Source organism: Haliotis cracherodii, unplaced genomic scaffold, assembly GCF_022045235.1.
Source record: "Haliotis cracherodii isolate W230 unplaced genomic scaffold, xgHalCrac1.p SCAF_8, whole genome shotgun sequence".
In the NCBI taxonomy this organism is placed as follows: Eukaryota; Metazoa; Mollusca; class Gastropoda; order Lepetellida; family Haliotidae; genus Haliotis; species Haliotis cracherodii.
This window is the reverse complement of record NW_027266341.1, coordinates 38,175,910-38,194,606: the sequence shown is the minus strand read 5'-3', so window position 1 is coordinate 38,194,606 and position 18,697 is coordinate 38,175,910.

Below are 18,697 nucleotides of genomic sequence, written 5' to 3'. Positions count from 1 at the left end.
TGCACACTTTCACTTATCTAGCACTCTAAACAGATCAGAGAGAGGACTGTTTGAAATACGTAATAAATGAAAATGACTCCACAGTTAATAATATCCAGACAGCTTCGAAAATATTTATTTACAACATGACCATATCGTAATCAATTTACTTCATCAAATTAAACTATAATTCCCCGCGGTAGTTGATAATTGCTAAATATGTAAAACTATTTACATAATTTGTATCATTAATCCCTCTTAAATGACAAGAAGAACGATCCGACATTCACGTTTTGGTGACTGAACTTGCATAGTTGTTCAGTCCGCATATTATTGCTGTAACATGTACACGGAATGCTGGGAGTTCTCGAAATTCTCATTCTGAATTGTTCAATTCAATTAATATCTATTATATTTGTGACCCCTGTCAACAAGCAAAAGTGGTCGGTGGGGTAGTCTTGTGGGTAAAGCATTGGCTCGTCACGCCGAAGATCCGGGTTCGATTCCCCACATGGGTACAATTTGCACTAGCTTGGCCCCTTGATCGCGACCAGCTATGTGGTGCTGACAAACTCTCTAGTATGCTACATTATCTAAGCCGTTACGGTGACGATTGCCTCTCATTAACTCTTCCAAAAAAGAAACTCATAGCTGAAACATGCAACCTTTAATGGGATTATTTCGAAGCGTGATAGGCTATGAACAACTGCTCTGTAAAACAACGAAATGTCACACAATTGGAGTTACGATGTTTGTCCGTATGATGTTTCGGATTTCATAACACACGTATGTTGTCTGTGGTGACGTCAGGCTCAAAACCAGTTATAACCAGCATGTGCGTGCATAACCGCACGGCAACGTCCAGGCATTGACTGTATTAGTCTCTGAATTCTGTCCTGGAGAATCCTTACGCACGGGATTGCCTAAATGTCGGGCCAAGAAAAGTCTAAAAATGGATTGCAGAATATTAAAACGAAACGTGCATATCTAGGCAGATCGCAAATGTCCACAAACATATAGTTTTGCTAATTTAATTGAGTTTGACTCAAAATGCATCTTCAGCAATGTAATAAACTGATAATTATAGCTACATACTTACTTACTTACTTACTTTGGAGATTTAACGTGCGCTTTCCGACTGATGCGTATTTCGCACACGGGCCCGGCCAGGCCATTTAATGTGTTTCCGAAAGGGGCGAAGGTGGCCTGTGCAACCCTAAGATGTGGCTTTAGGGGTTGCTTATATAGGATTTGGGAATTTTGAGATTTGGAATAGATGCCAATGGGGTTGGGGAGGAGAACTAAGGGAGCTGGGAATGGTGGATGTTTGTTTATTTATGTGATTTTGATTTGGTAGGTTATTATGTTTTTAGATGCGTTTTATTAGTTCCGTTTTGATTAAGAATACGCTTAAGGCCTTGAAGTTTTCTAGTTTATTTTGTGGGTTTAGTATTGCTTCTAGAGTGAGAGCCTTGTTTAGATTGAGGGTGGTTTGTAATGCGGTTCGATGTGTGAGGTAGTGTGTGCAGTGGATGAGTGCGTGTTCTGGGGTTTCTGGTTGTTTGCAATGTGGGCAGTTACCTGTAGTATGTTTTTTAAAAAATTTTTAGGTGGTTATTTAGGTTGGTGTGTCCTTTTTGGAGTTTAGTGATTACTCTGTCGATTTTTTTTGATGGATGGAGAATTTTTGGTTTGGTTAGTGGTTTGCTGAGCACTTTTTTGATTTGACTATTTGAGTTTAGATAAAGGTTATGCCATTTTTGGGTGATTTTTTGCTTGTTTACACTTTTAATTTCTGATTTTGAGGTGGGTATGTTTAAGCTTATTTCTGGGATTTTGAGGGATAGTTTAGCTGCTTTATCGGCGTTTTCATTACCGTATATTCCTACGTGGGCGGGGATCCACAAGAAGGTTATTTGTTTGCCTGCCTTAGTTAGGTCGTTGGAGCTTTTAAGTATTTGATTTATTAATTTAGGTCGGTTTTTGGTATTTTTGTTTTTTAGGGCTTAGGGAGTCGGTAAGTATTAGAATTTTTTGGTGGTTTTTGGATTCTTGATTATGGAGGGCTGAGGCCATGCCCATTAGTTCTGCCGTGAATATTGATTGGTTATTTGGGAGTCGGAAGGATTGTGTGGTTTTTGTTGGTTGTGTGGTATGGACTCCGAAACCTGTGTGTTTGGAGGTCGGATCTGAGGATCCGTCCGTGTAAATGTGACACCAATTTGGCCAATTGTCGTGTATGTATGCTAGTGTGGTAGTTTTAGCTATGTTTGGGTCGGTTTGTTTATTTATTTGGCTAGCTAGTGTTGTGTCTATTTTGGGTATTTTAAGTTTCGGGTGAAGATATTTGATTGTTTGCAGTTTTGTTTAAGATTTTTAATTTGGTGTTCATTTAGGTAGTTTGTTATTCTTTGGGATATTGGGGTAAGTAAGGGGTGTTTACGAGCTAGAGCTTGGTTTTTAGGGCTGATGTTTTGGTTTATTAAGTTTTGGATGAGAGGGTTTGATTGGGACGCGGCCCAGAAATTTAAGCTTAGCTGTTCCCTGCGTAGACTTAGTGGCATCTCTCCTGTTAAGGCCTGAAGTGAGGTGTAGGGGGTGCCATGTTGGGTGCGTGTAATGAGTTTGAGAGCCTGATATTGTATTGAGTCAAGTTTTTTAGATAGGGAGTTGTTAAGGGTGTTGTATATGGCGCAGCCGTAGTCTAGTTTTGATCTAACTGGTGATATGTAGAGAGAGAGGAGAGTATCTTTGGAGGCTCCCCAGTTAGAGCCAGTCAGGCATCTTAGGGTGTTTAGGTCTTCACTGCATTTAGTTGTTAGGTTTTGGATGTGAGCATCCCAGGTGAGATGTTCATCGAAAATAAGTCCTAAGAATTTGTTTTGTTTTTGAAATTTGATTGTTTGATTGTTTAGCTGGAGGATTGGGGAGGCGGGTTTCATGTTTTTATGTTTGAATACTATTCCTGTTGTTTTTTCTGAGTTAAGGGAGAAGCCCCATTTGTCAGCCCATTGTTGTATTTTATTAAGAGATTTTTGGAGTAAATTTTGGGCCATTTTCATGCTTTTAGTGCGGATCCAGATGGCTCCATCATCCGCGAATTTTGATGTGTTTACTTTAGGGGATAGGCCCTCGAATAGATCATTTATCATTATATTGAAGAGGGTGGGACTGAGGATACTGCCCTGTGGAGTGCCATTTTCTAGGGGACATTGGTCCGATAGAGTTTGGTCTATACCCACGGTTATTTTACGATTGTTTAGGAAGTCCTGGATGTAGTTTATTATCTGACCTTTGAGTCCTATTTTTTTAAGTTTTTGTATTAGCCCGTCGTGCCATACCATGTCGAAAGCTTTAGAGAAGTCTAAGAAGATGCCTGTGGTATATTGTTTATTTAGTTGTCCTGTCTTAATATCTTGTTCTAGTCGGGCGAGGTTATCTAGGGTTGAGCGGCCAGGAGTGAAACCGCTTTGATCTGGGTTTATGATGTTATTTTGGGTTAAGTAATGTTGTAATCTATTTTTAGCCATTGATTCCATTACTTTGCATAAGTTTGAAGTTAGGGATATTGGTCTATATGAGTTAGCTTGATTAGCTGGTTTATTAGGTTTAGGGATTGGTATGACTAGGGCCTGTTTCCAAGGAGTAGGAACCTGTCCGTTTAGGTAGATGAGAGCTACATACCGAGAATCCTCATAGAAAAGTCAGTGTCTTGACACACGTCTTTTCTTTAATGAGAAGGTTTCTCACCGAACTCAGCGTATGATGTCCTTGGCATGAAATTACAGTGTTTTGACTACTCTTCTTTCATTAATTAATGTGTCTGGCATCCCTAATTAATTAACCTTTACTAATTCATGTTAAACCAACACAGGATGTTTTCTGCAAGTGGATATTCGCGAATGTCATAGGGCTGACACGACACGTGTGAATAACTGTCAAAGCGCTTCTAAAATTGCAACGCATACTTTACATCTATAGACTAGTATTTGAAGATACATCTGTGAGTTTAAAGTGAAAATGGCACTCCCCAGGGCAGCAAAATTCACGGATGATGGAGCCCTCTGGATCCGCACTAAAAGTATTAAAATGGCCCAAAACTTACTACAAATAAAAATACAAAAATGGGCTGACAAATTGGGCTTCTCCCTAAACTCAGAAAAAACAACACAGGAATAGTATTTAAACACAAAAATATGCAACCCGCCTCCCTAAACCTCCAATTAAACAATAAACCAATCAAATTTCAAAAACAAACCAAATTCTTAGGATTAATCTTCGATGAACATCTCACCTGGGATGCTCACATTAAAAACCTAGTAACCAGATACAGCAAAGACCTAAACGCGTTAAGATGCCTAACCGGCTCCAACTGGGGGGCCTCTAAAAACACCCTCCTCTCACTCTATTTATCACTAATTAGATCCAAACTAGACTATGGCAGTGCCATTTACGACACCCTAAACAACTCTCTCATTAAAAAACTAGACTCAATCCAGGATCAGGCCCTAAAACTAATCACACGAACTCAACATGGCACCTCCTCCACCTCACTCCAGGCCTTAACAGGAGAAATGCCACTTAAACTACGTAGGGAACAACTTACCCTAAACTTCTGGGCCGCGTCCCAATCAAACCCTCTAATCGAAAACTTAATAAAAAACAATATTAGCCCTAGAAAACAAGCCCTACCCCGGAAAAATCCACTACTTACTCCAATTTCCTAAAGAATAACCAATCGCCTAAATGATCACAAAATAAATAATCCTAAAGAAAACAATAAATCATCCAATATCTTCACTCCAAAACTTAAAATACCAAAAATAGACAACACTAGCCGATACACTAAATAAACAGACCGATCCTAACATCGCTTAAACCACCACACTAGCATACATACACGAAAATTGGCAAAATTGGTGTCACATATACACAGACGGATCCTCAGATCCGATCTCAAAATTCACAAGTTTCGGAGTCCACATCACACAACCAACCAAAAACACCCAATCTTAGCGACTCCGAAACAACCAATCCATATTCACTCCAAAGCTCAAACAACTTAATTATGGCAGGTAAACAAATAGAGTTCGTTTGGATCCCCGCCCACGTAGGAATCTTTGGAAATGAAAAGGCACATAACGCAGCAAAATTATCCCTTAAACTCCCAGAAATAAGCTTAAACTTACCCAGCTCAAAATCAAAAATCAAAAGTCTCACTAAACAAAAAATCAACAAAAAATGGCAAAATATATACCAAAACTCAAATAGCCAAATCAGGGAAGTACTAAAAAAAAACCCTAAATAAACCAAAAATACTACACCAATCAAAAAAAATCGACAGAATAATTACTAAACTACAAACAGGCCACACCAAACTAAATAATCACCGTCAAATAGCTAATCTACACACAACAGGAAACTGCCCTCATTGCAAACAACAAACACCAGAACACTCACTCATTCACTGCACACACTACCAAACACACCGAGCAACACTACAGACCACCCTAAATATTAAAACCGCACTTAAATTGAATCAATCTTAAATCCACAAAATAAATTAGAAAAATTCAAAGCCTTAGGCATATACCTATTTAAAACAGGACTTATTAGTCGCATTTAAACCCCAAATGAAATATTAAAACCAAAATTCTAACAACCACCCAACACACACAGCTCCCTTAGTTTGTCCTCCAGCCACTCTTGGCACTAAACACACAAAATAAACTAGAAAACTTCAAGGCCTTAGGCGTATTCTTAATCAAAACGGAACTAATAAAACGCATCTAAAAACACAATAACCTACCAAATCAAAGTCACATAAACAAACAAGCATCCACCATACCCATCTCCCTTAGTTCTCCTCCCCAACCCCATTGGCATCTATTCCAAATCTCAAAATTCCCAAATTCTATATAAGGAACCCCTAAACCCCCCTCTTGGGTTGCACAGACCACTTTCGCCCCTTTCGGAAACACATTAAATGGCCTGGCCCGGCCCGTGTGCGAAATACGCATCAGTCGGATAGCGCACGTTAAATCTCCAAAGTAAGTTAGTAAGTAAGTAAGTAAGTAAGTAAGTAAGTAAGTAAGTAAGTAAGCACTCTTGGCATTCATTCCAAATCTCAAAATTTCAAAATTACTATATAAGCAACTTCAAAAGCCCCTCGTGGGTTGCACAAACTCACTTTTCCCCTTTACGGAAACACATTAAATGGCCTGTCCGGGCCCGTGTGCGACATACGCTTGCAGTCGGAAAGCGCACGTTAAATCTCCAATATAAGTAAGTAAGTAAGAAGTTTAAAGTTGATTTTGATAGCCCGGGCCAAGTCGGACCCAACACAAGACAAACACTTCTGATAGAGACTATATATGTTGAGAATGTAGAGGGAAAAGGGCTTCACTTTGAGCCCCTTGTTTTCTTTAAATACCGCGATCTGAGACACTGTAAAGGGATATATAGGTAGATATAATACTAATCTATAGATGTGAATCCATTTGATGATACATCTATATGTTTAAAGTTGATTTTGAAAGCCCGGGCCAAGTCGGACCCAACACAAGCCAAACACTTCTGACAGAGACTATGTTGAGAATGTAGAGGGAAAAGTGCTTCACTTTGAGCCCCTTGTTTTCTTTAAAAACCGCGATCTGAGATACTATAAATAGGTATATAGAAAGATATAACACTAATCTATAGATGTAAAAACATTTGAGGATACATCTGATCATGAGTGTTTAATATAAAGTAGATGTTGACAGCAAGGGCCAAGTCAGACCTAACACAAGCCAAACACTTCTGATAGAGACTATGTTGAGAATGTAGAGGGAAAAGTGCTTCACTTTGAGCGCCTTGTTCTCTATAAATACTGCGATCTGTGACATTATAAAGTGGTATATATGTAGATATACAGTAAAAGTGTTTGACTTTAACGGACTAGTTTTCTTTAAATACTGCGATCTGAGACACTATTTAGTGGTATATAGGTAGATATAATACTAATCTATAGATGTAAACACATTTGATGATACATCTGTGTGTTTAAAGTTGATTTGGACAGCCCGGGCCAAGTTTGACCGAACACTTGTGAGACCGTTGAGAGTATGAGGAGAAGAGGTCTACTTTAACCAACGTGTCTGCTTTAAACATGATGAACAGTGACATAATAAAGTGGTGTTTACTTAGATATAGTACTATCCTATCAATGTAAATGCTATGCCGACAGATTGAAATTTGTATCACGACAGCTCGAAGTATTTGATACGTTTCAAATCCTATTTCGTTTAACGATCTATAACGATTGCTCTTTTACATGTTACCTAGATTAGCGACGCTTACACACAGCTCCACTTTCTGTTTTTAAAAATCCGAATCACTTAATTATGGTGCGCGTTTTTGGTTTGTGATTGTTCATTAATGTCATGTGTGTATGTTGCATCAATAATATGTAGGTATGGTCGCCTATAATGGAGTAATTAGCCAATGAAACATTGGCCCGTCTTGGCCCGGCCCGGCCCGACTTTTAGGCAACCCCCCTTCTCCATTCCTCCTGCAGTGTTCGAGTCAGTTCATGAAGTGTTGCAGGCTGTGGTTGAGAGGTACGTCCCTTGATGTGACAACACCATGTAATGTCGAGCTGAACTATTTGCAAAATATATGCCAGACGTACTGTTTCTAATAGAAATATCTACTGCAAAAAGAGAAATCAGTATAAATCTTGCTGTAGCAGACAAATAGAACAAATAGTATCTCAAAGGCTGAGTGGCTTATACATTTTATGAATGTTTATTTTCCAAATGACACTGTTTTCAACACTGACAGTGATGTGTTTGATGATATTATTGATGTTTCCTCTTTCATGTTATAATGATGTTGACGAACTTATTTTAGATTCACCCATATCACAGGATGAAATTCTGGACGCTATAGTCCATCTAAAAAGTGGAGAAGCTGCTGGTCCTGACCATATTGTGTGGGTGTTTATGAATAACACGGGTCGTTTATTATCAGAACAAACGCCCTGAAACATATTAAACTTAAAGATAAATATACACGTAAATATATATCTATATTAACATACACAAACATAGATATGTAAGAGCACACCACATTATATTATATTCATTCACATCGCCTCACCGGCGAGAACATAGCAATAGAAAGAACAAATACGTTGTAGAATGTGTTATAGTTCACAATAACTTTGTATACATTTGTATTCATATACATGTGTAAAAATATGATAAATGCAATTAGTTAATTTCATTTATACCCAAGAAAGTAGAAGCATACCCTGTAGGTGAAACTGGGGCGGGAACTGCGTTCACCAACACAACTGACAGGACTTATGATGCCTGCATCTAATACAAATATAAAGACAAATATACTTACTTAAGTAAAACGGGTTACCTCAGAAAACATGAATTATGTGTTACACATAACATACCAATGAATGCTTTACATTATACATGAATAACATTGTCATAAGCAAACACATACATCATAAATACAAACCCACTCGCTCACCCATTAACAAATGAAACATTTAGGAACGGTGAAGATATACAGTGCTAGATTTCTCTTGGAACGTACTGACCTAGTTAAAACATTTACATGGCTGCAATTATATGTAATGACCTGTCTAAATATGTATTAAGACTGTGTAACACTATAGCTGATTACACAAATAGATTCGAACCACGGACCTTGTCCACATGACCAAAGAGGTTAACCCCGCCAGCAAGCTGACAAGGTAAGGATGTCATCTGTGGGACGACTCCACGTCCTGCTACACTTGCCCATGTTGATGGGCCTATTATGAGCAAATATAGCCCTGATCAAGATAATAGTAATTTCTTTTCTATCTAAGCTACAAAATCACAAGTACTGTACAAATACTAGAATGCATAGAGTAACATACTGTATAAAAATTGCATAAAACACATTTCGCAGTTCATAAAGGGATATGCAGTTGGTACTGATATTTAGTTGTTAATTTCATACCCTTTCTCCAATGTCGCCGTGGCTGAAGATTACATTCGTTTGCCTTCAGTGCGGACTTCGCGGGTTCGAATTCCGCTGGCGAAAAACGTTTTTCATGAAATTGTTCTTTCATCAAGACAAATGATAGCTGAAAAAAGAAGTTCCGTCATTGCCAAGTGGTGTTTTACTAACAATTCAGTTAGTTAGACCACGGTCAAAGACAAAGGTGCCATGGTTTAAGTATGGTTGAACCAAACAGTTGGGGATGTTAAACTCTTTTTGAAACAATTTCGTGAACAATCTATAAATACGTTTTATTGGGAATGGCATTCCACTCTAAAGAAACAGTTCAAGGTATGACTTGTACAGAACGTTCAAGAGTATTATTCAACCAGGAAAATTCTATGTCCTTATTATTGTGATCCAAGAAGAAAGTTTATACCAGAACGCTATCTGTCAAATTATCCTGTACCTGTTTTTATTTCTCTTCTTTCTTCAAACGATGATGCTGTCATATCAGAACTGGCTATATATGTTAAAAATTCAATTTCCCTCAGAAACAAATGGTTAAACATGAGTACATATCCAAATATGTAAAACTACTTATTTGTAACTCTCTTGTATATGAGCCGGAGGCCTTACATGCAATAAATATCTTTGACTTTGACACTGGCGTAGGCGTCGCCCGAGTTCATCCCAAGATTCTCAACTGGGATCAAATCTGGTTATCTGGATGGCCAAGGAAGTGAATATTTACGTTGGTACTGGCTAGAAAGGTTCCGTGACCCGAATTGTGTGATCATGTTTGTAAATCTCACATCTCACAGGAAGGAGGTGTTGATGCAAAATCTGTCTACTTGACGTACACAATTACAGATAAAACGTACGTTAACACGTCTGTACACACAAATTCGGCCATCACGTCTTTGATTCACCACTAAACCATATTCATCTCCGATCTCGCGGATTCCAGATCTGAACGTTAGTAAACCAACGAAGGCGTTGAAGGAGGGGATGGCGTCGTAAGACGTAGGCAACCTGCAGCTGGTGAAGATGATTTAGTACTGTCTGGGTGGATATCCGTGGCACGATGGCAACTGTGTGTTCGGCCATGACAGTTCGATAACGTAAATGCAGCACCCGGATGTACCGATCTTTGAGAAAACAACATCAATTGTAATGTAATCGGTTAAGCGTTTCTTTTTATGGAGAATATGTTATTCGGCTTCAGTCATGAAGTGATGTTTTCAATTTCTAGAAAATACTTACTCACATGGGTATTTTGGGGGGAAGAATTTACGTCTGTTTATCACGGGTAAGGTTTGGAAATACAGTTGAACATTATACAAACACATTAATTACACAAACACATTCACATTCAAGGCAAACAGTACTTCGATTACCGAGGTTGTATTTTCTAGTGTCAGACCTCGTTGTCATTATACACCGATGGCGTTTAGCGTTGCTCATGCTATCAACATCATATTTAAAAATCTTCCCTGGGGTAGCTAAGACAGCACGGCGTATAATGACATTCACACGCACACCCGCTCATCGTATGAAGCTGATCCTTCTTTGGGATTTGTACGGATTAACTACAGCTACGTCTGATGTCTCCAGTGGAGATGTTGTATTGGTGCTGAAATGTTACCTTCTTATGTTTAAGTGGGGCGGGGCTTCATTTCCTGAGCATAACGCCATAAACCGTTCAGGAGAGATCCAACAATCTTTGTTTACTTTGGGGTTTGGCTATTTCAAATATGAAAGCAAATAATTTTCCTGAAATATTTTTTGGAATTTATGTTCAGGACTTCCTTATATATGACTGACCATGCACAGCATCTGCGAACTATTCATGCGCATACTCAGTTGTTTGTGAAATTGTGCAAACACTTTACACATTATCTTGCTTTCTTCAGTCCGACACAATTCACTCCAGTTAATGAAAACACATGCCTACAATCGCAAGCAATATCAGGTATCATGCCTCCAGTTAACATGATGAGGAACCCACGTGCATCTCCGGTCTAACGACAGTAGTGCAGTCTCATAAGACACGACCTGAAGCCTGAAAGTCGAAAGCTAAACAATTTGAAATAAAATACTCTTTTGTAAAACAACATCAATACGATACACCTTTCAACAAGAAAGTCACGTGCTTCTATCTACCTCAATAAGAAAGGCATATGCATATACAGTTTTGGACCAAAGATATCTTATAAATCATGCTTCCAAACAGAGGAAGTCCTGGAAATAGTGTCAATAGACTTATACATCATCGTAAGAATTATCCACCTACAATTTTCTGAACTAGTACTATTAAAGACTTGTATTGCGAAGTTGCATGTTACATCGAGTGACGGGGAAAAGGAGATATTTTCACGGGTGGCATAGCCACGAGAGAAAATATCTCTTTTACCCCGTCACGAGATTTTTTGTATACTTTTAGGGAGTTGTCTATCGGAAAATTAAATTAATTCATTACAAATGTAAAGCCTTGAAACGTAAATTGTCCTTACATAATACGCAGAGACGTTTCACCACCCCTTGTAATTGCGACTTAAAAAGTAGTTTCGTGTTTGAATAAATCTTAGAAATTATAAACAAACGTAGCAACAAATATTTGAGGTTGATAAAATTATAATACAGTCGGATGTGAATATAAACAAAATCAACGTCAACAAAATAATTATTCTTGAAATCTACGATACCGTTGTTGGAAACGATAGAATACATGCTAGTCAAATAACAAAATAACGCTTTGCGAAGTGAACAGTCTCGATTGACGAGTTTTAATCAGAAATGTACAGTTCATAACAAAACATTTTCAAGAGAATGAAAAAGGCAAGAAGCGATATTAACTACATAAATGACAATGTCTCATTATTTTACCTTGTCAATGTGGAACTAACGTAAATAGGAAGTTGACATTTTGTGTACGGGCAAGACACTTACTATAAAAGGTAAATAATTTGCGCGGAGGTAACGCTTGTATAACAATAGTTCCGTCAAAGTGTCATGTTCACTGCAGTGAAATATCAAGTGTTATGCTCATTGCAATGAAAATATCACCTTTCCAAACTTCAGAAAACTCAGTCGTTCACAGTGAAGAATATAATACATGATTATTCTCGTGTTTATGTTGTTAGTTATGTAACAATTAAAACTGTCTGGTTAAAAGGAAAACAATTGCAACTGAAAGGAAAACACCAACTCTTGCATGTGTTGATCTTTCAGTATACTGTACAGTCAATTTATCACCATCCCAAGTGTGAGAACCTGAAAAAGGCTGTAAACGTTTACTCATTAACAGAACAGATCTGAAACAACAATCGATTGCGGCGGAAGTGTGTATGTGCATTAGTATCTATGGTAGATGCCATTATATATTGCATGTGTTTCTTCAATTTACTTATCAAAAGTTTTAAAATGATTACCAACCACGATTCAAGAAGTTATGTTTTGCTAATGCCTCAGGAACAAACAAACAAAAGAATCTCAAGAGGACCTGGCAACACATGGAATTCAGGCTTCCTGAAACTCATAGCATTGGTGTGTGCAAATTTTCATCCTGCGGCAAATGAAATAGGTGAGGCACGATGACGGGTAAAGCTGAAGATCGGCCCATCATTGCCCCTGCCTATCCTGTATTCGAGAACCAAAAGAGTGTCTTCTTAAGTGCGCAAAATTTATGGTTCAATCACCAATTTAAAAATAATTTCAGTTTAAAACATTGGTTTAATAGGGGTATTCATAGTTTAAATGATTTATGTAGCAAAAACAGATTTTAAACATATGAAAAATTACAAGACAAATTCAAATTAAAGGTACTTTATTTGACTACAACAGAGTAATGCTAAATATCCTAAAATCTTTGAAAAAATCAATAAAGATTTTGTATCACAGCTAATTTATACCTCATTAACATTTTGAAAGACTTGTTGATAATTACAAAGGGCTTAAGAATAATTTATGATAAACTCATTGTTACAATTAACTTTCCTCTGATGTGTGATAAATGGGAAAATGAACTTAATCAAAGCATTTTATGGAATTATGTTTTCATAAATTGTAAAATGTGTACCAACGATTTTAAACTAATACATTTCCAGTACAGATTCATATATAGAGCTCTATATACCAAAAAGGAATGATTGAAAATGAAGTTGATGATGATATATACTCTTCTTGTATCTCTGAATCTGAAAACTTATACCATATATATGTAGAATGCGTTTTCTAAAGGAATTTTGGTTCGAAACTTGCATATGATATTCATATTATCGTTGTGGATATATCATTTTGCTACAACAAAAACAACGATCTTTTCAACCATATAATTCTTCTTGCAAAAGATACATCCACCAGTCAAGCTTTAACAAAACTCCACTATGCTTTCCTTTCTTCATAAAAATATTGTCAGATGTATGTAAAATAGAATTTTTTTATCGCAATGAAAAATGGTAGCATTAATAAATTAGGCAGAAAAAGGAAGGAATTATCAGCCTACTTAACATAATTCATCAGTCAATCCAATATATGTATATACCCATATCTGAGCATGTTTTAAGATACCATGAATTGCTACATTTATATACCTCATGTATCACACATGTACTACTCTCAATGTTGGTGCTACACTTAGGTTATTTGTATTGATGCTTAACATTTAAGACAATCTTAGATACTGATTGTTTTTTGTTGTTGTTTTTTCAGCCCGACGACAAAATAACTGTCTGCATGTCCAATGTATAACTGGACGTTGATAAAGACTTGAACCAGATGGCTTGATATCATATATCTGCGTATCAGGTTTGTTAATAATAAATAATTGTTTGTTCATAAATTCAACACAGCAGAATAGATATTATCAGCGTGTGTTCCTTCGTCGATGTACCATGCACCGCATTTCCTGCTTAACTGGAGTTAAATGGTACAGATGTCCAATCATTGTCCCTTAATATAGTCCGCATCTATAAACTGCTAGCAATGTCCAACTTTTCTTTTGTACTTTACTTACACTGAAAAGAGGATTTATAATAAATAATCACAGAGATATTTTAATGAATGTCCACGTCTAGATACGTTGCAATAGAACGTTAATAAAGAATGGAACCAGATACGTTAATGAAGACTGGAACCAGATAGCTTGGTCTTAGAGATGCGAGTCACAGGTTAATTAATATAATCAAACTCAATACGACAATTGATAATGATACATCGGTGTGTGGCCTTTCTTCAATGTAGTATGCAATAAAGTTCCGCTTTTAATTGGATTTAAATGGTAAAGATAGACAATCCGCCCCGCATTTGCCCTTGGAAGCCTGACAATGTATACCCAACTCATGTATAATTAAGTTCAGCTTCAACGAAACACAATCTATATATACCCTTGAAGATTTGCCATAAGTCGTGGCGATCAGACAAACGACACTATCACCATAGACGAACCGGTAAGATTGGAACTGCATTCTGTACGTTAAGTTTGGTCGTTTGTGTTTTGATTTTTGTATGTGTTATGTTGTTTTCTTGTTGTTGTTTCCTTTTCTGCTTTCTTTGTGTGTGGTGGGTGGGAGGGTGCATCAACAGATCGATTTTGTCGAAACCTGTTCTCACGGATACAGACAGGATGAAATGTGTGAACACGATTTTCATTCTCAGTTCCCTTGGAAGTAAATAACCCAATCAGCCTGTGAGACGCAACAAGGTTAACAGTCATATTGCCACTTCTCCTACCGGGTAGCCTTTCGGCCTATACGCTTCTGTTCACGTACTCACCCCATGCCCAATCCGCTTCTGTACACGTACTCAACCCACGCCCCATCCACTTCTGTTCACGTACTCAACCCACGCCCCATCCACTTCTGTTCACGTACTCAACCCACGCCCCATCCGCTTCTGTTCACGTACTCAACCCACGCCCCACCCACTTCTGTTCACATACTCAACCCACGCCCCATCCGCTTCTGTTCACGTACTCAACCCACGCCCCATCCACTTCTGTTCACGTACTCACCCCACGCCCAATCCGCTTCTGTACATATACTCACCCCACGCCCCATCTGCTACTGTACATATATTCACACCACGCCCCATCCGCTACCGTACATATACTCACCCCACGCCCCATCCGCTTCTGAACATATGCTCACTCCACGCCCCATACGCTTCTGTACATAAATTCACCCCACGCCCCATACGCCTTTGTACATATACTTACCCCAGGCCCCATCCGCTCCTGTACATATGCTCACTTCACGCCCCATCCGCTTCTGTACATGTACTCACTCCACGCCCAATCTACTTCTGTACATGTACTTACTCCACGCCCCATCTACTTCTGTACATGTACTCAACCCACGCCCCATCCGCTTCTGTTCACGTACTCAACCCACGCCCCATCCACTTCTGTTCACGTACTCACCCCACGCCCAATCCGCTTCTGTACATATACTCACCCCACGCCCCATCCGCTTCTGTACATATATTCACACCACGCCCCATCCGCTACCGTACATATACTCACCCCACGCCCCATCCGCTTCTGAATATATGCTCACTCCACGCCCCATACGCTTCTGTACATAAATTCACCCCACGCCCCATACGCCTTTGTACATATACTTACCCCAGGCCCCATCCGCTTCTGTACATATGCTCACTTCACGCCCCATCCGCTTCTGTACATATACTCACCCCAGGCCCCATCCGCTTCTGTACATGTACTCAACCCACGCCCCATCTACTTCTGTACATGTACTTACTCCACGCCCCATCTACTTCTGTACATGTACTCAACCCACGCCCCATCCGCTTCTGTACATATACTTACTCCACGCCCCATCTACTTCTGTACATGTACTCACTCCACGCCCAATCCGCTTCTGTACATATACTCACTCCACGCCCCATCCGCTTCTGTACATATACTTACTCCACGCCCAATCCGCTTCTGTACATATACTTACTCCACGCCCAATCCGCTTCTGTACATATACTTACTCCACGCCCCATCCGCTTCTGTACATATACTTACCCCAGGCCCCATCCGCTTCTGTACATATGCTCACTTCACGCCCCATCCGCTTCTGTACATATACTCACCCCAGGCCCCATCCGCTTCTGTACATGTACTCAACCCACGCCCCATCTACTTCTGTACATGTACTTACTCCACGCCCCATCTACTTCTGTACATGTACTCAACCCACGCCCCATCCGCTTCTGTACATATACTTACTCCACGCCCCATCTACTTCTGTACATGTACTCACTCCACGCCCAATCCGCTTCTGTACATATACTCACTCCACGCCCCATCCGCTTCTGTACATATACTTACTCCACGCCCAATCCGCTTCTGTACATATACTTACTCCACGCCCAATCCGCTTCTGTACATATACTTACTCCACGCCCAATCCGCTTCTGTACATATACTTACTCCACGCCCCATCCGCTTCTGTATATATACTTACTCCACGCCCCATCTACTTCTGTACATATACTTACTCCACGCCCAATCCGCTTCTGTACATATACTTACTCCACGCCCAATCCGCTTCTGTACATGTACTCACTCCACGCCCAATCCGCTTCTGTACATATACTCACTCCACGCCCCATCCGCTTCTGTACATATACTTACTCCACGCCCCATCCGCTTCTGTACATGTACTCAACCCACGCCCCATCCGCTTCTGTACATGTACTCAACCCACACCCCATCTACTTCTGTACATGTACTCACTCCACGCCCAATCTGCTACTGTACATATACTCACCCCACGCCCCATCTGTTTCTGTACATATACACACCTCATTCGCTTCTGTACATATACTCATCCCACGCCCCATCCGCGCATGTTCACGTACTCACCTCACGTCCCACCCGCGTATGTACACGTACTCACCCCACGCCCCATCCGCGCATGTACATGTATCTATATTTACAAAACTGTGTCATAAAGCTGGAACATTGCTGGTTGCGAAGTTCAAACATGAACATCGTGATACCATGATCCACAAGAAATCGATTACAACCTTAGGATGTAATCACCACGAATGTGACGGGTTTACAATGGTTTTGCAAAGGTTCATAGTTTCCCTGACACTGGGAGGAATCTGTCTGTTTTGCTAACTTCTTCATAATCTTGTAGGAGATGATCATGCGGATCCTGTTTGTGCTGTTCCTGGTAGAAGCCTGCGCTGCTCAGGAGGATGGAGGTGAAGATGGAGGTGAGTGTTGAACCATGGAATCAACATTGATTTGAATTATATGAAATATTAAAAATAAAAAAACTTTCGAGTCGTTCCATTTAGACAACGCTACAAATAGTCGTACGATTATATTTACACTGTTCTTATGTGAACGCATTCTGTGTTTTCTCCACTTCGAAACCTGATGGGCCTCCTAACATTCATGACTTAAAAATGATTTTATTTTCTTCAAAATAGACTGGTCAACAAGCGCAATCCCTATTTGAAGACATCTCAGACGCAAGAATATTTATAACATATATCACAACACGCAGTGGATGATTTAAGGTTTCAAAATCAAATATAAATAAATGTGCAAAACATATCTACTTTTCTTTGAAGGTTTTCAAAGCGTTTTGTTGGGGTAAAATGTGTATAGACAGGTTTTATTAGTATTATTTGCTCAGATGGCAGAGATACATTTCCAAACAACACGGTTTTAAGATCCTAACAGCGCTAGCGTATATAAAAGAAACATTTTTTACATTGAAATAGATAATGAAGATTATCTTCGTAATAATGAGCACATCTACACTTGGAGTCAATAGAAAGAAAACCATCAAACGTGTGCCCATTTAGATGAATACAATTGAAGCTAACTCCACAATGTATGATTAGGATATTTTTTTCTAGTACCATCACATTGAAATGAAATATGTAAATTACTAATAATATATGTCTCCCAAAGCTTTTTAATTGTATTAAACATGTGTACATCTTAAAGTGTCATCCAACATATTCTGATCATGTTCTGGTGATTCCGGCGATATGAATGGACTTAGTATATTGGAAGATCTTGTGTTAAATACATGGACGTGACAGAAGTGTTAAAAGGAATTAACAACGTTTTTTTATTCAGGCGTTTTATTACAGAACATTTTATTGAAATACACCTATTTTGTTCTTTTTCGAGCCTTCACTTCGTGAAATATAAAAGAGTTATGCCGAGCCTGTAGGCTGTTTCTATTCAAACCATATTTAAAACATATGTGGAGGAATACATACTGTGGCGTGACATGAATCAGGTGATTGTTTAATTTATGCACTCTCAATGTCGACGGATGTTTGCAAATGTTTCTTGTTGCATGTGGCCAAGATATAGAACTCTCATATACACTTTAATGATACATTGCTGTTCTGATATGTATAATTAGTTTGCCTGACAGTGTTATATTTTTCAGTTAGGGCAAAACTGGTTAAAGCATTTCGACGATGGCCGGCGCTGAAAGAAGATTTTGGGTTGAATGACAAAAATCTAAGCAGATCAAGGAGTTACTTCACACATGACTTGGGAGTCCTACTCGACTACCCATCTGGCGTTGGTTCTTGTGGTGGACGATATCCAATCTGGGAGAAAGGTAATTAATACTAATACTAATACTAATTCTAATACTCTCTTGTATTATGTCTGTGCATGGCCGCTTGGATACTACCTCCTTCGGTTTCAAGGCACCCTTCAAGGATGTTTATCGCC